The sequence below is a fragment of the Plectrocnemia conspersa genome, unplaced genomic scaffold (genome assembly GCF_051122295.1).
Source record: "Plectrocnemia conspersa isolate PC_06_02 unplaced genomic scaffold, ASM5112229v1 ptg000008l, whole genome shotgun sequence".
Taxonomy (NCBI): Eukaryota; Metazoa; Arthropoda; class Insecta; order Trichoptera; family Polycentropodidae; genus Plectrocnemia; species Plectrocnemia conspersa.
This window is the reverse complement of record NW_028277172.1, coordinates 6,121,441-6,147,255: the sequence shown is the minus strand read 5'-3', so window position 1 is coordinate 6,147,255 and position 25,815 is coordinate 6,121,441. Positions and strand designations below refer to the sequence as shown.

General features: G+C 31.6%; 4 long non-coding RNA genes across 5 annotated transcripts in view; 1 reads left to right on the top strand and 3 right to left on the bottom strand.

Moving 5' to 3' along the window:
• The window catches only part of LOC148232821 (uncharacterized), a 118,184-nt gene extending 104,933 nt beyond the window's left edge, over positions 1–13,251 (bottom strand). The window contains exons 1-2 of the long non-coding RNA XR_015810492.1: positions 13,116–13,251; positions 10,614–12,860 (exon numbers count right to left, since the gene is read on the bottom strand). This is a non-coding gene — a long non-coding RNA (uncharacterized LOC148232821). The remainder of the gene's footprint in view (positions 1–10,613; positions 12,861–13,115) is intronic.
• Positions 2,876–9,519, bottom strand: LOC148232822 (uncharacterized). Its single transcript, XR_015810497.1, has 2 exons — positions 7,816–9,519; positions 2,876–3,732 (listed from the first exon to the last, which is right to left on the bottom strand). It is a non-coding gene; the product is annotated as an uncharacterized LOC148232822 (long non-coding RNA).
• LOC148232820 (uncharacterized) lies at positions 8,214–18,306 on the top strand. Its single transcript, XR_015810493.1, has 2 exons — positions 8,214–9,916; positions 17,468–18,306. It is a non-coding gene; the product is annotated as an uncharacterized LOC148232820 (long non-coding RNA).
• On the bottom strand, positions 13,712–23,920 carry LOC148232819 (uncharacterized). 2 transcript variants are annotated; one of them, XR_015810491.1, is made up of 5 exons: positions 23,852–23,919; positions 23,623–23,786; positions 23,462–23,550; positions 17,852–19,815; positions 13,712–14,720 (listed from the first exon to the last, which is right to left on the bottom strand). It is a non-coding gene; the product is annotated as an uncharacterized LOC148232819 (long non-coding RNA). The 2 variants fall into 2 exon arrangements; XR_015810490.1 differs by lacking the exon at positions 13,712–14,720 and having other exon boundaries at positions 17,581–19,815; positions 23,852–23,920.
• Positions 23,921–25,815: the final 1,895 nt, after the last annotated feature.

The window sequence follows — 25,815 nt, the reverse complement described above, 5'->3', positions numbered from 1 at the left end:
GGCGCGTAAACTTGAAAAAGTGAAACCTGGCGACAACACACTCTGGAACATTACTAAAAAGTTAAAAACTAAAAATACAAACATCCCTTCGCTAAAAAATGGAACTGCCATTGCCACGACTAATAGGGAAAAAACAAGTATTGGCCGATACATTTGCATCATCTTACACCTTGACCCAAAACTACACTCACACACCGACAACCAAAAAAGTAGCTAGAACTCTTCGTGCTCTTGACAAAAATACCAATTTAACTGAATCCATTAGACAGGTAAATATCAGTGGCGTACGGTGGGTGTTAATATTGGGTGTGCTATAAAAAATTTAAAAAAACGTACATTTTTTCATTTTTATTAGCCAGGTTTTGGCATGTCTAAACTGCCTTACATCTTTTCCCCATATATAAAAAAATAAATAAATAAACATCAAACCTAATCTAAAATATTATTATATAAAAATATCAAATTTCCATTAAACATAAAATTATAATTATTTATATATAAAATCTAATCTTCTTTCTTTAATCATAAATTTTTCTATCACGCTGTCATAAAAAGTGCTCTTCTTTTTAATGTCCATAAGGATCCCTTTTTCTATTGAAATCAAGCTAAGGCCACATAGCCTTTCTTGGCCTTGGGTACTTCGATAACAATTATTAATTCGTTTCAGAGCAGAAAATGAACGTTCTACTGAAGCAGTACTGCTTGGAAGAGTTAATATTAGTTTGCCTAATTTATCTATTTCCTGAAAACCTGACTCAAGATTATTTGTGTTCATAAATTGTACAAGCTCATGAACAGATTTCTCTGCAAATTCAGGTAAATGATAAAGAACAGCAAGCTCATTTTTTAAACTTATATAATCAAATAATGTTCCATAGAATTGTTGCAGTTGTGTAAGTAATTCATTTGGAAATTTTCCTTTATATTGCTCATATTTTTCTTTCTCCAGAAGGTGAAAATATTCCAATTTGGACATTGAAGAAAAACGGTATTCAATTTGCTTACATATATTATCAACTATTGTATTAAATAGTTGGCTAAACGCGTGCTTTTCTTCAACAAGCAAATCATTACTCTGTCTTGGATAATTTTCTTCCGTTACATAAGAATCCCATAATGTTTCATAATTATTTTTCTGTTCATATCTGAGTTGTTGCAAAATTTCGGTAACTTTCTTACAGCAATATAATATGTCAAAAGATTTGGATTGTAAAATGTTGTATAACACATCAGTTTTTCCAAAAAGGTTTGAAAATATGTGGAGAAGTTTTCTTGTTTCAAAATCTTCCAAAAAGCTAAGAAAACCTCGTGCTTTTATTAGTGTCGGGGTCCCATAGTTCACAATTTTTCAAGACGTTTCGAAAAAAATCCGTAAATTCATTTCTGTATTTTTGCACTGTGTTACTTAACCGTGATGTATAATTCCATCTTGTAGGTGTAACAGAAGGAAGTGTTCTAGCTACAAACTCTTGTAAAGCATTTATTCGTTTGGAAGATTTCGAAAAGAATGCAGACAATCCATTTAAAGTTTGAAAGAATGATTTGCACACTTTTATATTGGAAAGACCTTGTTGTAATGTTAAATTTAACATATGAGCATAGCAGTGTGTAAAAATGGCCAATGGATAAACTTCGAGTACTTTGGCTTGCAAACCATTAATATGCCCACTCATTACACTCGCCCCATCATAAGTCTGTCCAACTAATTTTTCTTGAATTTGAAATTCTTCACTTATATTTACAACGTAGCAAAATAAGCCATCGGCTGTTTTATCAGAGCTAACGTCTGTAAAGCCAATAAGCCGCTCGTAAACTTTACCTTCATAAACAAAACGCAAAACTGTCGAGAGCTGTGAGATCGTCATTATATCTGAAGTTTCGTCAAGAATAATAGCGACCAAATTTGCTGAATTTACTTCTTCCTTAATATGATCTTTAATAACATCACCAATTGCTTTAATTATGTCATTCTGTATGGATGGGGAAGTACCACGAAACACCGTTGCAGTATTTAAATGAGTATCCAAAACAGAATCGTATTCTCGAAGTGCATTTAAAAATTCAAGGTAATTTCCTTTGTTTAGTGAATTACAGGACTCATCGTTTTCCTAGATATACTACTGCGTCAATCATTCGTTTTAATATTTCTCTATTTTTATGAACTTGTTCATTATGTTGACTTATATTAGCTTTACGTTGAGCGTCAATCATGACTTCAATTCGTTGTTTTCCAAACATTTTGAGAGAAAAAAATGATTGAACGTGTGACTGCGCTCTTTTGTGTTTTTTCAGTGCCGTTATCAGATGACTAAGGTCAGCAAATCCACTTTTATTCCACACGCTGCTTTCTTTGGAAAACAATAAACATGGCCAACAGAACAATCTAGATCGAAGTTCGCAGCCTGTTAACCACTCAGTTCGTTCAAATGATGAAAACGAAAAATGTCTTGTATATTCACATTTATTGTCTTTATGCTTCATAAATAAATTGGGAAGAGGTGGACGTGGCTTGCGAAAGTGAAAAGAACGATATGGCGTGGTGTTGTTTATTTGCAGCGGCGCACATAAGGCCGAATCATCAATTTACGATGACAAAAATATAAAACATGATTTTATTTGATATTCTGATCAGAAGTGCTTATGAGGAGACTACTTAATAATTATTTTTCAAAAAAATACATGATTAGGTGAGTTGGGGTCAGGTGCTCATAATTTTATAATTAAAAAAAAACAGTTGCATATTAAATTATATCAAAAACAGTTGCATATAAATATAATTTAATTTTATATATATAATATAATTTTTCACTTTCGAACCTCTACCGGATATCTCGAGGATCCACTACATATATATATATATTTTTTAATTATACAATTTCTTTTATTTAACCTTCAACAAAGTTTTAATTTTGTTTTTAAGGGGGGCGCGCCCCACAGGTTGAGAATCGCTGCAGTAACCCGAATCCGAAGCAACGCGTTGAATACGCGGTTATTTGCGCAGTTGTGTGAAGAAAATTACTTTCATCAACTACTCCTTCACACTGAAATACGCTGGCTGTCGAAAGGCTTATGTTTGACAAGATTTTTTGCACTTTTTGAGAGTATTTTAGAATTTCTGATTACTAAAGATAAAAAATTAAAAGACAATTTAATTAAGTGGAAAACAGACATCGCCTATTTAACAGATTTGTTTACAAAATTGAATATGGTTAATTTGCAGTTACAAGGCGACAGTCTAAATTTGATTCAAACAAAGTCAATCTTATCAGCGTTTATTGCCAGAGTTAAACTAATGAAGCAAATTATTGGACGGGGCGAATTTTCCCACTTCCCCAATTTGTCACAGACAAACTGCCAGGAAAACGATGTTTCAACCTACATTCAACATTTAAATGCCCTCTATTCAGATTTTGAAACTAGATTTGAGGATGTTTTGTTTATGGTAATACCACCGTGGATAATTAACCCATATGGTGACATAGAAGAAACGAATGTCATAATACAAGAGGAATTGACTGAAATAAGTACAAACGAAGAACTTAAGGTTCAGTTTAAGCACGGATATCAGCACTTCTGGCTGCAAAAAAACATACCCGTTACTTATCCCGTATTATGGAATATAGTGAGGAAATTTTTAATTTCCTTTCCATCGTCATACCTAGTGGGAAGGGGGTTCAGCGCTGTTACCAATCTTGATTTCAATAGAAAAAGGGATCCTTATGGATATTAACCCTTTGGATGCCGGGCATTTTTGGAAAAATGTTCCAGAACTGCCGGGACTTTTTATTAAATAATTAAAAAGTCAAAATGTGTATTTTAGTTTGTAAACATACGGTCGCACGTGCGACGCTGTCTACAGCGAACTTGACCTAATTAATGATGAATATGCGATTGTGTGTTATTTTTGTTCGTATTTACGCTGTAATAAGAGTCATTATCGCATGACGTATTAAAAATTACGAGATGTGAGCGGCGGCGCTCCGACAGGAATCGATAACAATGGTATATAATATGTTATTTATTTTTAAAATGTAAATAAAACTTTTCGTAAATTAATAAAATATGATATTTTTAAATAATGGTTTAGGTAAATTCTTCTATAAAGTACATACATACACATATTGTATAAAAAAATTACTTATTTACAAATACAATTATGAATAAAGTGTACTATAGTAGTACATAATAATTTAAAAAATAACATAGTAATTTTAAAAATATAAGGTAATCGAATTATTTACGATAATACGACTCGGAAATTCGTCTTTATTATTGTAGTTTGTTGAAAATTAATTGTAAAAAATAAAACATATGTAATTAAAAATAATTGGTTTTCAAACCCTTTATGTTTACCAAACCGATTTAGCCTAGTCTAGCTACTGCAGCGAAAATTAACAGATTGATCACGCATCGCTGCAGTCTCCGCTAATTTGTCATCTTGTGAGGTTCATAATTTCGTCTGCTGTTTAGTGACATCGTAAAAAAGAATAAAAAAGTTAACTCTTGAAAAATGGAACGCGATAGTGAAACAGAAACTAGTTATATATGTGAATATAGTTCAAATTCAGATGGAAGCGATTTGATAGCACCGCGTCGGAGAATTCAAAGACTATCTAGTACTAGTGATAGTTCTTCACAGTTTGATTTTGATAGAATAGTACACGATTTTGAAGAAGAATTTACGGAAATATTTTTAGACAATGATACTGGCAACCAAACTTCTTTGCCCTTTATAGAAACTCCAGGACCAAAAAATGCACCCTCGCCCAACGAACCACCGATATCATATTTTAATATATTTTTCACGTTAGAGTTATGGAATTTGATTGTTGAAGAAACAAACAGGTATGCAAGCAATTACATCGATTCTCATACTTTGCCTGCTTACTCGAGCGCACAAAATTGGCGGGCCACGACGATAGGAGAGATGAAAGCATTCTTTGCAGTAATAATGGAAATGGGTTGCACCAAAAGACCAAACATTATGTCATACTGGAGTACGAATTCTAGAAATATCCCCTGGTTCAGAAAAATGTTTTCCAGAAATAGATTTTTGACTCTGTTGAGATTTTTCCATTTAGTAAATAATGCTGGAACATATTCTCCTGGTCACCAAAAATATGACCCATGTGATAAATTTCAACCCCTGGTTGATCATGCCAACATTGTATTTCGGCAATATTATGTTCCACATCAAAATATTAGTGTGGACGAATCATTAATAGGTACTAAAAATCATTCTACATTACTCCAATACTTACCTAATAAAAAACATCATAAGTGGGGAATCAAATTTTGGATGTTGTCTGATGCAGTTGTTAATTATTGCTTGGGCTTTTTTTGCTACCGAGGTGCAAAATCTTTAGAAGATCGTGAAGAAATTATTACCAACGGCTTAGCGCATGTGGTGGTATTAAAATTATTGACAATGGGAGATTATTTAAAAAAAGGTTACCACATCGTAACAGACAACTTCTTCACAAATATTCCTTTGGCGCGGTATTTGTTCAAGCTAAAAACGTACACTACAGGAACGCTGAGAAGAAATAGAAGAGGTATACCAGATTCTATAAAATGTCAAGTGCCTGTTGGAACTGCCAAATTTTGTAGAAGCGGTGAAGTCATGATTACAGCATATCGAAAAAAAGTATCTCATAAAAAGTCTGTACTTTTATTATCGACACACTCCAAGGCTGAAAATGCTACGATTACAAGAAGACGTCATGGGCAAGAAAAAAGCATTACCAAGCCCTCAGTTATACACACTTATAATAAATATATGGGAGGAGTGGATACTTCCGACATGATGAATTGTGTATATTTGGATGAAAGAAGATCTATAAAATATTGGAAAAAAGTGGCTTTCAACATATTATCCAGGATGGTCCTAAATTCATATATAATTTATAAAGAAAACACTAGAGGGAAAATTTTATCTAGATATAAATATACATCGGACATTATAGAAGCAATTGAAAAAGAGTGGATGGAACTAAGGAATAACGAATCTAATTCAAATAATGGAACCCGTGGACCGGATATGACAATACGAAAATTACCGGGTCGAAAGGAAAGATTATGTGTGGTGTGTAGTTTTTTGAACGGTGGACCTAGAAAACGTGCACGCACTATCTGTATAAAATGTGAAAAAGGTGTTCATGGTGCGTGTGTTTCAGAACACTTAAAACATTGTTCGTAGTGATATATGTATCGAAATTTTTAATTAAGAAGCTAATAAATGTAAACAAATAGGCTGTAAGTTTTCTGTAATAAATAAATTAATTAAATCAAAATTAATATTAGATATGTTAAATAAATTAGACAAACAAATGTTGTAAAAATTACAAAATAGGGAAATGAGAGTAGTCTTAAATAAAAATATATTTACTAGTTGTATAAGTATGATTGATAAATTGGAATGGTTAAATGTTCAAGAAATATTAAATATAAATGTTTTAGTATTTATATATAAGTTAGAAAATAATATGTTACTAGAGTATTTTAATAAGTATTTAATAAGAAATAAAGATGTATTATATATTGTATTTAATACTAGAAATAGAGAAAATTTAAAAATATTTAGGTATAAGTAAACGAGTACTGCTAGGGGAATTATGTACGGAGGTATTAATTTATATAATAATATTCCAAGGACAATATGCAAAAACAAAACTATAACGGGTTTCCTAAATAGAACAAAAAAACTCCTTTGTACATTAAGAAATAAATAAGTTTCAAGTATTTTTTGTTTATTTTTATTTTCTGTTTATGTTATATATTATTTATAAATGTTTAGTTAAAATTTGTTTAATGTAAAAATTAGCTATTAATAACACTACCTACAGGTCCCACCAATTGGCATCCTGAGTGTGACGAAAGTTAAACACCGCAGACGCCAATTGGCGTCCTGTGTATGTTATGGTTTCATGTTAAATTAAAAATATATGTTTAGAGTTTTATTTGGATTTTTTAAGAGATGACTAAATAAATGTATGAATTTTCATTTTATTTTGATTTTTTTTTTTAAATATATTTAGACAAGGTCTTGTACTTTTTATATATTTACATCGTATTTTTTATTTTATGTAATTTGACTTCATTTCTAAATAAACCTTTTTACCTAATGAATCATTTTTAAATATACATATTTATATGTTTGCGTATAAAGGATTATATTTTCCGTCCAAAAAAAGTGTGCTAAAATTTTTTTTTAGAAATTTGAAAATGTTTTAGAACCGCTGGTTAACTAAATTTGAATCATTTTTATTTAAATTCCTAGATTACTTGATTTTTATAATTTTAAAATCAAGATAATCATTTAAAAAATCTAATAATAAAGAAATGTAATAATTAATTTTTATTTTCGGCGAACCACATGTTGAGAACCACCTAATAATGACTTAAATTAATGCATTGATACATTTATTATACGTTTAGAAAAATTCAACGAAATATTCGGACCGCGTCAAAAGATACATAAAATTAAATAAAAAAAGGTAAAATTCGCGAAGATTTGCGAAAAGGTCCCGGTATTTAGCGTAAGTCTGGTAGTGAAATTGATGGTCGGTAAATTAATAAATTAATAAAATAATAAATAATAATGAAATATTAAAAAAATTAATGCTTATAATATATATATATATATATATATATAACATGTGTATATTTGAAAAAATGTTATATACCCCTGAAGCAAATACCCTACAGACGGTTGAAAATGTATTGGATACTACGATTTCGGAGCCGTCGGATCCGGCAGTTCTCGCTAGTGTAGCAAAATCCGATATATCGGATTTCGGTAGCCAAAGGGTTAACCCAGATATGCCCACTGTCCCATGGGTAGGTCACTAAACTTGTGTCACTGTTTTTTATAATTATGACGTTTTTATTACTTTTACACGAGTCAAAACGTGAATGAACTCATAAAAAGGGTCTAATAATAAATCCTAAACAATAAAATCCGGAATATTGTTAAGTATAGTGTTGTTTGTCGTCTGTTAGAAGTGATGCCGTTTTTTTCGCGTCGAAATTATTGATAATGAGTCTTCCAAAGTGAGTTAATTTTTATTATATTTTTATAAAATAAATGTTTTCAGTTTATTATTAGTCTAAGCAAATAGTTTCTGCAAGTATTTTGTTTATTGATACATCGGTTATTGTAGTAAATTGATACCAAACATCGTTGTCCTACACATGGGACAGTGGGAAGTTGCTTTTTTATTTTTATTTTTTTAGGAATATGAAATTACACGAGATCGTAGAATATTTGGAAAATGCAAACCAGGATAAAATTATAATTAATATACTGCCTCCGATAAATAGTTGTGAAGATATAACTGATGAAGATGATGGAAATTTAACTGGTGAAAATGATGGAAATAAAGATGAAAACACAATAAACAATCTTCCTACCGGCCAACTATTATCTGAAGGTGAACTGGTGATGAGAAAGAATTTTAGTGATAGTGATCGTAATTTTAACGTTCCTCTTTCCATTATATCCAAAGAGAAAACCAAATTAACACGAAGGAAGAAAAAAAATAGTTGAATAGAAATTAGCTGAAATTAGAACCTACATATGAAAAATGGCCAAGCATGCACTTTGTAAATAATAATCTAAGTCCGATGGATATTTTTTTCTTATTTATTGATGTTCTCATAATTAAATTATTTGTCAATGATTTTAAACTAGATATTCTCAAAAAGACCGTAAATTTATATAGGTATCCTAGCCTAATGACTTCAACCGATACAATGAATTTATGGGTGTTGATCAGAACATAAGTTTATATAAAACATCTATAAGAGGGAAAATGGTATTTTCTCGTTATTACTATTCATATTCTTGCTACAAATGCCGCGCAACGGGCCACATCGCGGCCGAGGAAGCGCCTTCACGTTTCGACGGGGAAACGGCGGCTTCATACTGAACGTGTCGTTCACGAGCGAGTCGATCACCAACCGAATCTTCAAATGGGAGGTCCTTTAAAACACCTACTCGGGCAGCGACCACGAATACATTGAGTTTCAGTTTGCCGATCGAGCGGCGGAAAGTACTTCTCACAAGCACCGGTTCGGCGGGCCCGCAAGCTCAACAGCGAGAAGCTGGAAAGGCGGAAGCCGCAGGAGGGGGAAGGTGATCGACTCTGCACGCAGAGGAGCACCACTTATATAACCGTGGATGAGCAACTTTTTCCAACGGAGGCCAGATGCAGATTTACCCAGTATATGCCAAACAAACCCCATAAATTTGGCATAAAATTTTGGCTGGCGTCTGATTTAGAGACGAAATATGTGGTAAATGGTTTTCCGTATTTAGGAAAAGACGAGGCCCGAAATGTATCAACCCCCCTAAGCGAATTTGTCGTAATGAAACTTCTTGAACCGTATACCATGAAGGGTAGAACTGAAAGAGAATAACTTTTTTTTTTCAATTCAAGTGAATGAGAGCAGACTTGGTAAACAATGCTGTATTGCTTGTGAAAGACAACGAATTTGAAAAGAACCTTTTACTTTGTCATTTTCTCTCCACACGTACAACCGGTGAAGACGTTTTTAAAGCCATTGACAATTATTTCACATTAAAAGGTATTAATTGGCGAGACAAATCATCTTTTGAAAGTAGTTTGTAGATATGGTTACGTAATTGTTGTAGTAACCTCGTTGATGAAACGGGCACATCAGTTGTCATTTGCTTCTGATGTGGTATTTGTGAATAGCTCCGCTTCATGCGATGCACAAAATCATTGTATTACTTTCATTCTTACACCGTGCAGTGTCGGGGCTGTGCCTTTGGGTATAGTAATTACCAAAGGCCAGACTGATTATAGGGCTGGTTTTTCTCTTTTCAGGGATATAGCAGTTTTGGTGGACAGCTCTTTCCATAAATTTTCATGACTGACGACAGCGAAACAGAGCGGCAGGGGACTATCGGAAGTTTTGCCAATTTCAAAATAAATACTCTGCCAATTCCACGTATGCCAAGTCATTTGGAGATGGTTATGGGATAACACACGGCATCGTTCAAGAGGACCGCCCATAGAGTAAAGAATGTTATATATATATAATAGAGGCGCCCAAGCCCCAATAAAAACAAGCAAGATTTTGGCTCGAACGCTAGTCTCTCGACCATTAACCCCGTGGTGTGCAACGCCGACGGACAAAATGACCTTGTGACGTTGACAAACGAATAGGGCTGCCACATTTGTAATTTTTTAATTAATATTTTTCTTTATTAATTCACTTTTATCACCAATATTTATTATATCATTACAGACATTTTATTATTCATTTCCGCACCACCATTGAGGTAGAATAAATGGCGCGCTTTTTTTTACGTGGTGTCTCCAGTAGACCTAATCCACGTGTGTTTTGAATATGACAGGTAAATAAGGAAGTCAAATCAAATTTGAATATCTAATGTCCTTTAAAGTGAATTAGCTTACTTAGTAAATATCGCTTGCTTTCTTCTCTATTGCTAATTTTAGTTAAATAATGAATTCTAATATTTACGTATTTATCAGCAACGGCTCTAATTAAATGCAAATAATGATTACTCGTAGGGGCTTGTTCAAACATATGAATTTCTAACGATTTAAAAATATCACCTACACCTACAAATGATTTTAAAATTTTACTTACAATATAATCCTTATTATATTTAGGCAATAATTTTTTTTGCCAATTTTGGTTAACTAAGTATTTTATAAATGTTTCACATTTCAAGCAAATCTTCTTAACGTCATCAGACGGCGACAACAAGCCTCCCCGATTTTTGTGATTTATGAAACTATTATTATTAGAACCTAAAAGAGAATCTACGCAAATTTCACAAACAATTTTTTTTGATAAACTTTTTACTACATAGCCGGCTATGTATGCCACAATTTCGCGAGAACTTGCAGTTAAAAAATCTGGTAATAAATTTAAATCGTCAAAATTTTCATCAGTATCATTGACTTCAGTAATCCTATGCCTATCTGACGTTATATTGATATGGTTGCATGGAGACAATATGCTAATATTTTCTAACGGAATGCAATTACCCCTAAACGAGTCTCCTAATTCTAAGTGAGTAAGAAGTTTTTTGTAAATAGCCCTAAATTGTCGTGCCGTTGGATTATTATTATGCCCTCCATGAGATCTAATATTACCAAAAAATAGTTCTATATGGTCCTGACTTATTTTATAAAATGGTATATAACTTAATACCCCTTCTTGTTCTACCAAACTATTATATAAGTGTTTAGCGCTATCCATGCAAATTAAGAATCCTAAAAATCCTGTTTTTATTCTACTAGAAACTACTCTTTCGCCATTATGGTGAAGAGATATTATGTATTTTTTAACATATTCAAAAAAGTTAAAAATCTCTAAATGGTTTTCTTTACATAAAGGTTTCTTAAAGTTTACCTGCTTTATATTTTTTGAATTTAAAATATCAAATAAATTATTTATTGCACGTATGAAGGTTACCGTCCCTATACAATCATGAAAGCTTTCTAAGCAAATTTTTTTACAAAATTCTAACGCGTCCGCTACACTATTACTAAGAAGTTGACTAGCTAATTTCACCTTCATTTTTTGGTTGTGAAAGTGAACGTGTTTTCGCGATAATTTATTGGCAAAGTGCAAATTTTCTTCCTCCTGTAATTGATTAAGTTTTATTAAAAAATTCCATTCTATACTATTACCCAAACTATCCGTAAATATTTGTTTGGATTCCAACGAATTCCTAATTAACTTAAGCATGTGACACGGATCTAAAAAAACTGCTACGGGTTTTTGAGTGCATGGATGCGGAAAAGTAGTTTTAAGATCATTATATTGTAAATTACAGCCCAAATTTTTAACCATAGAAAAGTTAGCAGGACAACCGTCAAATGTTACAGAAACCACATCTATATTGCATTCGTGTATTTTTTTTAAACATATTTGTAATAAATTAGCTTTTTGAGTGCCTGATATCCCATCTAATAAAAAATATGCTACCGGTAATTTCCAGCTACCATTTATGCACACAATCATAAAAACTAGTGCTTCTTTTGCAATTGATAAGCAATCGCCGTCTATGCCTGTACCCATGTCTATGTAACCATGAAAACGTTTTCCATCCCACTCAGTAAGTTTTCTAATCGCGATTTCATCTATAACTAAATTGCAAACTAGCTTATAATTTGTCGATTGCGATTTTATTTTTAACGCTTCAAATGCTTCAAACGTAAACCCTGGATCTCCGTTCAAGTTCTGATACCATTTACCGATGGTTCTTAGGTGGGGTAAGTTAAAATTTAAAGTCTGTCGAACATATTGATAAGCTTTGGGAGAATAAAAACTTAAAGTTAATGCAAACGATCGAACTCGGGCTGAATACTTGGCTACTTTTGAATTCTTTTTTATTTTTAGAAAAGCTAACAACTCTTTTGAATCGGAATCAAAATTTGCTAATAGTGACAAGCCGTTTTCCTCACTTAAAAGTCCTTTGTCTGTTATAGACTTAACTATATTTTCTAAATTAACTATTTTTTTGTTTCTTCTGTAAAGTTTTTGCCTTAGTGCGTGTATTATATTTTCACGTTTTTTTGAAATAACCCTAACGTGATTTAATTTTCGTAATAGATTAATTTTTTTAGGGGAATTGTATTCAGTATTCGAAATTGACGTTGACGGGAGTGGAGACGATGGTTGGTTTTGTAAAGGGACTGAGTTTGGTATTAATCGTTTATACCCACCTTTTATGGTAAAAAAAAGAATCGGGGTTAAAATGCTCCGAACAGATGACACTTCTCACGGATGGCTTCCATGAAGGACGTAAAATATGTTCAAGCCATACTTTCTGTAAGTTTTGTTCTAAAGGAAATCTAAAAAAACGTGTATAATATTACTAACGTTTATATGTGATAAAAATATTTACTAATGAAATATATTATTTTTATCATTTATATTTAATTTAAAAATAAATTAAATATAAACTCGAAGAATGGAATGCGCAGCCCTAGTTGGCACGTGTAGATGACATGTAGTGACGTTAGAATGGCGTGTAAAATGACGTGTTTTGCACGCGTCACTTTTAATAAAAAAATCCTAAAATAACACAAATAATCGCAAAATGTTACCTGTGGAATGAAATATTGCAATTCCTCTGCTGCTTTGCACTGTTTTTGCAAGATAATACGGAACAAGAAGCCATATTGTAATAATTTTGTTGAATGCGCGGAGACGTGTAACACTGACCGCGCGTTCGGGAGCAATGATCGAGAGAGCAGCGAAGTCGCTTAAAATGAGCATGGTAAAATTGTTCCCATTGCCCTCTCTATATTATATGATATTCTTTACTCTATGGGACCGCCTAATACTAATCAAACTTTTTCAGAAAGTCTTGGTTGGCTTCCACTCGCGAAGAGGCAACATATTTATATTTAGTAGCTTCGAGGAGACAGCAGTCAATTCCATCCTTACTGGATTTGAACCCCAGATAGGGAGACGAATTTTTAACTTATTAGACGAGGACGAGAGGTGGCCTGATATTTATCAGACAACTGAAAGGAAACCTACTTATAACCATGTTAACCATAATTCATATAATAATTTTAATAAACCCCTTTCTAATAATTCCTTACCGCGTGATGAAAATCAACGCTTAAATAGAAATAATTCTTTTCATAAAAATTCGCGTGATGAAAACCAACGCACTAATTATAAACCTTTTCATAAGTCCCGGTATAGATAAATTAGATAACGTTACGATAAAACAACTTCCAAGAATTAGCATCAATTATCTAACAAATATTTTTAATGCCTGCTTATCTTTCGGGTACTTTCCCGCTATTTGGAAAACCGCAAAGATCCACCCAATTAGAAAGCCAGGAAAGGATAACACTATCGCAATTAATTATCGTCCAATAAGCTTATTACCGTCATTCAGTAAACTATTTGAAAAAATAATTTTATCACGTTTAAAGAGATCTTTGGGGAATAAAATTATCAATGAACAATTTGGCTTCCGCGAAAACCACTCTACGACTTATCAGCTCAATAGGTTAACAGAGCACATCTCTGCTAATTTTAACATGAAAAAATCAACGGGACTCTTATTGTTAGATGTGGAAAAAGCGTTTGATACTGTGTGGCATGATGGGTTGATTTACAAACTCCACAAATATAAAACCCCTAACTATCTGCTACACTTGTTACGCTCCTACCTTGATCGTCGAAGTTATGTTGTTTCAGTAAATAATGAACAATCGATACCGCGTAATATCCCAGCTGGTGTTCCTCAGGGGAGTTTACTTGGACCGTTCCTTTTCATTTTGTATACAAATGATATACCTATTTTAAAAAATACTTGTCTTTCAATGTATGCCGATGATACGGCGATAATGAGTAGCTCTTTCGGTCTTAAGCCTATTTCAATAAAATTGCAAAAATCCTTAACTCTCTTAAGAAATTATTTCAAAAAGTGGAAAATAAAAATAAATCAGGACAAAACGGAGGCTATAATTTTTACAACTCGAAGACAACCTTTGCCCCCGACTATTATAAGCGAGCAGGGAAAGTGTATAGAATGGAAGGCGAGCGTTAAGTACCTCGGAATTCACCTGGACTCCAAGCTTAAATTTAATAAACATATAACCGAACTTAAATCTAAAGGGCTCGCAGCCATTGCGGCGTTAAAACCAATTTTTAATCGATAAAGTGCGCTAAATACTAAAAATAAAATTCTATTATATAAGCAATTAATCAGACCGGCAATGACTTACGCCTGCCCAGTGTGGAGTAATACGTGTAATACTAACTTTTCTAAGCTACAAGTTGTGCAAAATAAAGCTATAAAAATAATTTATAATACACCTTTTTATACTAACCTCAAAAAACTTCATAATAAATATTTAATTCCAACTATTAAAGAACATGTTCACCACCATACTAATAATTATTATAAAAAAATACCGCGAAATCATACTAACCCGTTAATCTCAAGAATCGGTGATTACGACAAAAACAAACTTCAATTTAAATATAAACACAAAATGCCAAAGCACATCTTGCTCTGACGCATAAATTTTATCTATTAATTTAACAGCTCCAGGTCCACGAGTTTTATATTAAAAATATATGTTTATAATTTATAAATTTTTTTTTTTTTTTTTTGTTAAAGGTGTTTATGTACTTTGACCTAAACTTAACGTATTTTATGTTCTTTTATTATTCTTATTTTTGTAATTCCTCTTAATTTAGCTAATCAATCGTAAATTGTGATAATGGTAATTAACCAGCAACCAATGAAATGTAAATATGTATGTTTATAAAAATGTATTATTTAATTATGTAATAAACAAAAATTAAAAAAAAAAATAAACCTTTTCATAAGAATTATAATGATTCAAATCAACGCCATAATAATAATTACTATAAATTTGGAACTTCGTGTATTTGTTAAAAATATGTCAAGGATTATATTTTCATAATAATAATTGCATTTTTTCAATTATAAATACAGCAAAATAATATAAAACTACGTGATATGATATTGAGGAAGGATGTAACATGACCGACGAAGAAGATTTAGTAGAACGCGATAACTACGACACTGACACGGAAGAAAGGGATGAGTATTTGGAAGATCATAACAATGCAAACACCGAAATCCAAGAACTAGACGATGAATTGATATACGTTTCAAAATCGGGATTTTCTTGGAAATCCAACCCGCCTAGACAGTCGAGAACCCATTAAGCTAACATTATCAACTTTGCATCTGGCCTAACTGACTACGGTAGAAATTTCACGTTTATAAAAGATGTATTTTTACTTTTTTTAACGGAAGAAATAATTACTCGTTTTTGCAGTGAAAAAAAATAAGCAAATAGATCAAGATACTAAGGACATATTAGAAAAAATGTATTTCTCCAATTAGTGTTGTCGAAATAAATGCATTTATAGGTATATTACTTTCTTCGGGAAGACTAATTGGCCGCAAAATTCAATTTAACCCTTTCCGCTCGTATCGTGCGTGAGACGCACCAGTACTTGGGTCTATATTACTCGTCAGGCGCGTCAGACGCACCATTTCAATTAATGAAATATAACGTCGATTTTTGGGTATTTCCTGTGCATGTTTTGAATGGCGTTTTTGCTGTGTTGTAGACAAGAGTTTCAAGAGTCATACCTTATCAAAAAAATATCATTTTTACCTGAATCAAGCCGGGGAGAGCTTATTTATCGGGATAAGTCGGGGTTTTTTTGATGACTAAATTTAACGGCAGATTTGCCGTAGCTTTCCCAAAGGCAACAGTTGGCGATCGCCTTTCGGTTGACACGCGTCGGTGACGTTTTTATTACCTATTCTGATTTCGACAGTGGCTTGGTTGTCTGTAATTTGTGTCTAAGTGAAACTATATATAGTGACCGATAATTTTGTTTAATTACTTATTTTGTAATTTTATTGTGAAGTTATTTTTAAAATATTATTGTGAAAAAATAGTGCTATGGCTAAATATAGTGATTGTGAAGATATGTTTTGTAATGATAGTGTATAATCGTATATTAGGCGACAGTCAAATGGGCGATTCAAAATGGGCGACAGACAAACGGGCGATGGTCTTTTGGGCGATACAATAATAATGCATTACAAATAAATGTGATGCAAATCATGATCTTATAATTAATTAAATAATTAACGTAATTAAATACATACGAAAATATAAGTAATATTTTTTAGAAAAGAATTAAAAGATGAAAACATTATTTGGTCTAAACAAAATATAATATACCTACATAAGATATATGTATACGTATGTTTACTTATCATTTGCGCATATTTAATCATAAAATTAATCACTTAAACAGTTTGATTTTTTTATTCAAGAATTTAAGAGAGTTACTCGATATCATAAAAAACTTAGGCTAAAGTCGGTAATTTTATTATAAATACCTACCAAAAAAATGTTTATAGTGGGACCTTACGCGAATTTTTTTTATGTTTTGAGCTTTGGAAACTACTGTGAGAACAAACTTTTGGAATTCCCAAAAATCGCATATTTTACAGTTATCTATTTTAAATTAGATAGGATTGTTATATGTAAATATAATAACACAGAACTAGCGCTGATAAGTGTTTATCGTGGATTTCGCCCTTTGCGCGATTTTTTTATATTTTGAGACTTTTAAATTACTGTGAGAACAATCTTTTGGAATTTCCAAAAATCGCATACTTTACCGTTATCTATTTTAAACTGGATAGGGTAGTTATATATAAATATAATAACCCAGAACTATCGCTGATAAGTGCTTATCGCAGATTTTATCCTTTACGCGATTTTTTTATATTTTGAGAATTATAAATTACTGTGAGAACAAACTTTTGGAATTTCCAATATAATTTTTCGTTTTAACCCTTTATAGGACACATATTTTTGTTTTATTTACATTTTTTAAAAATGAATAAATATCTTATTTGTCGTTTTAGGCTGCAATATTCTAAATTTCCTTTCTAACCTTGGGAGGAAATGGGTTGATTGCGATCAAAAGATTACACACACACAGACGCACTTCCAATTTTTATTATAATTATACATACTATTTTTATTTTCTTATTTCAGATGTAGATTGTAAAAAACGATGGAAACATAAAAGATTCTTATAACCGTTATAAACGTAAAATAAAATGCAGTACTGGTTCAGCTGCAAAATCTAACTATTGTAAATGGGGCTTATTTGAAAGGTTGAGATTTATAGAGAAAATTCCGATGGAAAGAAATACTGAAAGCAATATAGATTTAATTTCTGCACCCTTATCCCCAGCCGTCTACTTCAGCTCTCGAAAAACATGTAAACGATAACGAAAATTCACAATATTTATTACAAACTCCGTCACCTTCACCTCCGATGACCAGACCCAAACGAATCATAAAACGTCATGATGAATTCCGACAGTTTATCAAGGAAAGAAAAAAGTCGGAATAAATTAATGCAAGGAATAAGCGAAGAAATTGATGACGATGACACTACATTCACTAATTACATTAGGTCGATTTTACATAAATTACAGGCCAAAAATGATTTTTTGGCCATTTTAGCAAAATATGAAACGACATGTTTGGACATACAAGAAGGGAAAACAACAACTACAACTCCACTTTGACCTATGACTGCTGCTTCCACCCTTGAACCACTTCAAGCAACGAATTTGTCAGTTTGAAGATTATCCTAGTGTTATATTATCTAATGAACGTCAATAAATGTAATTGTTAACAAATATATGAGATCGATTTAGGCAAATTATGTCTTTTCTGCATTTCTCTGACAATGCAAATATACCTCCAAATGTCAACAAACTGATAAAAGTGCAAGACATTGAAAGGACGAAGAAAGTCTTTTTATATCTTCTACATTGTTTTATTCAATTCGTTTCGCGTGTTCCAAAAATTGAATACAACTTCAAAGATGATTTTTAACAACTTCACGTTGAATACGGCTAAAGCTTGGTTGGACACTCCTCATACCAGGTGTACCGGAAAAGAATGTCGTCTTTTTGTTATCGCTTTTGAGTGGTCAGTTGTGCTTCGGCAGTCGAACTTTTACAACGTGTTCTGTTGTTTCTCTGACTACGTATACCTGGTGTACTAGGACTTTTAAACAAAAAAATTTACAACCCTATATACCAGGCATGGCGAACCTAGGGGGCACGCGTGCCCAAGGTGGCACGTTTCAGAATTTGGATTGCACGCGAACGATTTCCAAGTTCAAAAATATTATTTATTAAATAATCCGTGAATTATTTATTAAATAATCCGTGAATTATTTATTAAATAATCCGTGAATTATTAATTTATTTCATTTTATTAATTATGAAATGTTTTCTAAGATAAACGACAATCGTTTTATTAATGTAAACCAGAGGTGGCTAGCTTTTGTATACCAAAGTTCTGGGTTCAAACTCAATGTGGAAAATGTAATATTGGTTTGTGCATCACTTATTTCATTATTATACAATTTTATAATAAAAAAACACTTGTTTAAAACAATCAAATTATTTCGTGTTCGTGAAATTAAAAAAATACACCAGTGCAATGGGAACTCTCAGAAAATTTGTTTTTACTTTCAGTTCTAGTATATATATACAAAAAAATATTACTTATAGAACAAAATGTGTGTCCATGTGGACTCCTGTGCGCTAATGGGTTAAATGTAAAAATTGAACAAATAAAAATTTACTAAAGAATAATAAAATTATTTCTAGTGAAGACCTGCCCTCCGCAGATTCCTTATAAAAAAATATAGTAATTCTGTTAAAGTAATTGAGTTTCCGATATAGGCCATAAGTGTAATAATTCTGTATTATTTCATAATAAGCAACTATTAGCCATATTGTACTAAAATATCAACTTATTAATTATATATTTAAACAAATAATCCATTTTATAATCTTATTGTTGAAATATAATATAAACCTTATAATTATATGTTTAATCATATTTAACTACTCCAAAATAGCGATTAGACATCAATTTAAATTTCATTTAGGTTTAGTATAAATACTCTCGACACTGACAATTTATATTGTCAATCACGCAAATATATGCCTTAACCAAGAGATTGAAGACAATAATTTTGTTCCACGAGTTTGTAACGTAAAAGTACACAACCAGAGGATTTGTAAATTAATAAATAACTTAAGTACTAATCCAGTTGATGTAAGTGTCTTGGAGAGCTTCTTCTTCGTTGTATAAATTAAAGTTTTGTTACCTCGAGCAGTGTAGAAACGCGTTCTCAGATTTCTACGTCAGGATTCTACGTAGATTCCACGTGGAAAATCTAAAATCACAAACACGTCAATAAACTGGATAATTTTCGCAGATGGTTATTGGTATGGTTAAACTTTGGTATCACCCTGCACCTAAATTACCCTTTGTTTCATCGTGTTGCACATAAGGTTTCATAAATTCGTTATTTACACTGTTTGTACTAAAATAGTATAATATATATATATATATATATATATATATATATATATATATATATATATATATATATATATATATATATATATTAGGGGTACCGGAAAGAAAACCATTATTTTAAACATCATAGGTCTTATTGAAATTTTATTTTCATATTATTTTACATATTATAAAATATAATCCCCATAGTTATCTAGAACTGTTTGCCAACTTTTAGGCAATTTTTGGATTCCCGCTTTATAACAATTTGGTGGTTTCGAATTAAAATGCGAATTTAAATGATTTTCGACTTCCTTCAGATTTTCAAATTTTTTGTCCCTAAATGAATGTTCCATAAATCTAAAGAGATAAAAATCAGAAGGAGCGAGGTCTGAAGAATATGTAGGATGCTTCAAGACTTCAAAATTTAAATTGCATATTTTTTCACGGGTCATCTTTGCACTGAGAGGGTGCGCGTGGTCGTGTAACAGAATCACTCCTTTTCGGTTTATCAAATTCAGACGTTTCACTTTTAATTTCTCATTCAATCTTTCGAGTTGTTGACAATAAACTTCTGCAGTTATCGTATCACCCAGTTTTAACAGTTCATAATGGATAATTCCACTAATATCCCACCATACACACAATAGGACTTGCGAAGGGTGAGGTCGGGCTTAGGGGTCGGAACAGGTACTTCCTTCTTTGAAAGCCATTGTTTTTTTCGCACCACGTTGTCGTATACTATCCACTTTTTGTCACTAGTCACAATTTGATCCAAATATGGGTGAATTCTGTTTCTTGACAACAGTGAATCGCACGTGTTCATTCGCTCCTCTTTGTTCGCTACGGACAGCGCACGGGGAACCCAAACACCCATTCGATTAGTTTTGCCGAATTTTTTTGTGTTCTTGCACTGTAGACCACGGAGCAGCAAGTTTTTAGGATAAATCCTCGATACTTTAACGAGGATTTGATTACAAAATGACCTTCAGCAGTTCATCGTCTAATTTCGAAAGTCGTCCTGATTTCGGAACGTCTGTTAAGGTCCTATCGCCAGATTTAAATCGCCGGAACCAAAACTGGCATCTGTTTGCTGTTATTACTGCTCCATAACTTTCAATAATGGTTTTAGCTGCCTTAGTTGCTTTCCAGCCTTGATCGAAAAAAAAGTAGCATGCAATGCCGTATGTATTGTTCGATTGCTTCTAGTTTGCTAATTTTACCCTTAAGATTAAAAAAATATTTATGGCGCAAAAAGAAAGCCGAGGAACAATACTATAGAAAAAAAAACATACAAAGATGCTCACTCCACCGTGTCCAGGGTCAAACTGATCTCAAACAAGGAATGTAAAAAAAAATGGAATCTTTTCCAGTACCCCTAATATATATATATATATATATATATATATATATATATATATATATATATATATATATATATATATATATATATATATATATATATATATATATATATATATATATATATATATATATATATATATATATATATATATATATATATATATATATATATATATATATATATATATATATATATATATGTCTGTAGCATTTAAAATTGTTTTTGCTTATTTCAGTACAAAGAAAACGCTAAAAACTAAAACAATGTACAGTAGACCTCCCCCAATAACACGGAAAATTGGGGAAGCGGTATTTGGGTGTCCGTTACTTTATGTGTAAGCAAGCCAAAGAGAAGATATCTCTTCATAAGCGCTCGATTCGTACGTATGTATTGTAAAAAACCTCGAGTATTTTCCAGTCCCCCAACTACACGTATCCAAATAGCACATCTCCAATTTATTGTTATTGTGAGGTCTACTGTATATAAAGTAGATTTTTATTATATAAAAATATATTTAACATTTTGGATTATTGGTCAGAACATTTACACCATTTATGTAAAATAAATCTTGTTGCCAACTTATATAACCTGCAATTTATATAATTGGCATCGACATTCTAAAGAAATACTTTGCACTGTAACTAAATAGTGCCTAATAATCTAAATGAGCTTATCATAAAATATTTGGTTCCATAAAACTTATTGTTTATGCATTACAATAATAAGAAATGAGCATTAAATGAATGCATAGATGGAGAAACATTTTATTTGTGGCGTGCATTAATATTTATAAACTGCGCTTAGCGTTTCGGGTGTTGTCAGTACTTATAAGACCACTTATAAAATTTCTGGAATAGTTGTGCATGTTTGATTTAAGATTATATTGAAAAGTCGAGTATAATTTAAAATAAGGAATATATAAAATATAGTGAATGTATAAGAAAGAAATGTTATTATAATCAAACCCTACCAATGAATAATGAAACATTGCTAATGTAAACTTGTTTGTATGTATGTGATAATAAAACTGTAATAAGTAGAGATGCTTCAAAGCAGTTGAAAATGGAAACAACTAATTTATTTTATATGGCTATAAAATACATCGAAAAATGGTATCCTTTTAATGATCACAAATATAAAATTCTATAAAAATATCTGCATAGTATCACAGCATTCCAAGAAATCGTAGAAATCACTAACACATTTAAAAAGGAAGTAGATCAAGAGTCGCTGTTTGAAGAATATATCTTCCTAGAAAGATTTATGGCAAATATAACGAATATTGAAAGGCAATCACTGTGATTAGAGATGTGTATGTTTTTTTTTAATTCAACCCTTTGGAGTCCTTTGTTCACATGTATGTATTTTTACCGGATTTTTTTTCTAAATGTAATTTAATATTATATCATAAAATTACTAATGTTATATATAAAATAAATAAGAAAACTTAATTATTAACACAATAGGGATACAGAATTAGCCCGCATTGAATCTGTACACAATTTTTATTTGTTGATACAAGTATATTCAAAATGGCATGGACTTATGAGGGGGGGGCGGAGGGGACAGTTACCAAAAAACTGGACTACAAAGGGTTCAAAATTATCGAATACTTTTACTATTTCAAATTCAAATGCAGGATCTGAAATCAATGTTTTATGACAAGTACTTGGCACACGATAGAAACAGGTCAATTCTAAGAAAAAAAAAGCAATCTCGGAATTCCATATATTCGGATCATTATAAGCAAATACATTTGTTGTAATCAATCAATCCGGCACCAGGCCTGCGGCGTGTAGTGGGGTGGTGTTGTATAGGCAGCGTCGGACCGGCGCCGGATGGATTCGTCCGACACGTCTGAAATGGTAGGTACTAGCCCATACAACACCATCCCCACTACATGACGCCTGGTGAATCCATCCGGCACGTGTGAAACCGGCCTTACAGGCCAAAATAAAGTAAAAACCGCCATTATTTTTACTTTTGTCCATTAGAAAATTTGAAATCTGGCAACCCTGTTCGCTACGCTATCGCGCAGTTCATATATTCAACGTTCATTAGTTGTTATTGTAATGCGTCAACAAATACTTTTGAAATAATTTTCTATTAAATTGTGTACGGGATGATACTAAAGTAGCCTCGAAAGCATACTCACATTCAATTAGAGAAGTTCAAGTCGCGTTACCTCCAAGTATCAATATGAAGCCATTCGAATGCGGCCATTTTGAAAAGGTCGTTCTCGTTCTAAAACGTGATAAAAAAATTTAAGAAAACGGGTGCTCTTAATTGGCAAGTAACAAGAGGTACGAAACTTACCATTATTGCGCATGCCCAGCGAAAAACAAAGTTTTCAAATAAACTTTCACGTTACCGACGACATACTCGATATCCGAACCCTTTCTTTGCGCGAGCAGGCTATCACCTCTTTCGCCGTGAGGCCATGGTTTTTTAAACATCGTTTGCCTATTATCCATTCTTTCCTAATGTAAAGCGTATTTAATAAATAGATGCATTGAAACGCACGAAATATCTACAGAATACCCACAGCGTCCATAATTTCCTCCACAGACTGCGCGCAGCACGCCAGTCAGCTTCGACCGATCGGCCCAAAGTGAACGCACCGGTCGCAATAATAACGACCATGAACAGAGATGTGCCAACGGAAAAATCCCCGATTTATTCCCGGGTAAAACCGAAATTTTAGGCAAGAATAAACGGTGATGGAAAAATTAGGCGACAAAAAATATAGTAAACAGACTGACACCTTTTTAAGGTTTAGTGATTATTTCGGACAAATTTTGGCTAAGTTTAGTATTACGCCGTACTTAATTAAAACAAAAAATCTACATAAATTAAATGTAAAAAAAATAATCATGAAGAAAAAACTCAAAAACAATATATATTTAACAAAAAAATATATATAAGAGTTTTAAATACATATGTATATATTTACTGGTACACCGATTATTGTTCTCCCTGATAATTGATCCAAGTATTTATATTATTAAGTAATAGCATCCGTAAAGCTTTAGAATATATTATATTTAAATAGGAAGGAATTTCATTTATAAGAAATACTACTCTCGTACGTAATTATCTATAATTGTGGATAATTAAGAACGTATTGATATTTACAAACCATTAAGAAAAATAATTATCAAAAACAAATTACAAATATTTCCATTTTAAAGCTACATGTGTAAATAATTAATCCGTATCTATACGTAAATAAATAAATAATTTTCTTTAATTTACAAATAAATAAATAAACAATAGAGCAAATGTTTCAAAACATCGTAAAGAAAAATAGCTATAAATATATATTGATATCGAAAAGAAAAATTTAACCAATGTATAATTGATTTTACAACTAAATACATATGTAAAAAAACATATTACATTAGCATTAAATAACGTATTTTTAGACATATAAAATTTAAAATATCTCAAATATGTAATACTAAATTATATTACATACTATATTGTTATATATTCGCGTGTGCTCGATGAAAATCAGTATTTAGGGGTCGGTCGTCGTCAGACGGACGACTGACCATATGGTTTAAAGTGATTAATAAGAATGCTGACGAACAAAGGACATTCCCCTATTTATATATTTATGTTAATTAGATGTAAGAAAGGGGTGTCCCGTCGTCTTAGTCCATAAAAAGACCCGCTGGATCAAAACTCGTATGCAAGTTCGTTGATCCCACATAAACAAAGAGTTGTAATACATATCAATATATAACACCCCCACCCTTAGAATGAACTAATTTTCTCGATGAAATTAGTGAATCTGTATAAAAAAAAATTATTTAAATATTTTCCCTTACTGGATAAATACCAAATACTGATTTTGCACATTGCTTACATTTTTTACATTTTACAATTTTTTAAATTTATAATAAGACGCACGTTTTACAATTTCTGACTTACAAATTTGTTATACACGTTTTAAAGTATTCATCAAAATTATATTTTGTATTTAGCAATTTATAAACCTGGACATATTTAATTTTAAAATGTTGTTAATTTTACAATTTTTTTCTTTTACCTGTAGCAATATTGTTAGTAACATATAAAATAATAATTTGTTATTCTTATAATAATTCTTAGTTATACTTATGTGATTAGATTTAAAGTTACAATATATGTGAAACGTAAACATATAATACATACTTCAAAGTTTAAATTTCACATTCTCGATATTTCATGTTAGTTTTACAATACTTTTTACGATAATTTGTTAGTTTTACAAACGATATTTGACCATCAGACAATTTAATCAATTTAATTAAACAATTGTATAACGAAGTTTTAAGAGTATAAAATAATATTTAGATTATTCATCATATAGTGTAACGTGAATTTTATTATTATTTATATTATTATATAAAATTACCACTAATAATTAATCGTTAATTATTAATACTAGTGATTATTATAATGCAAAAAGGCATTGACCTTTTTTTTTGAACAAACTCTTTAGTTTAGCAAAATACCTTTAAT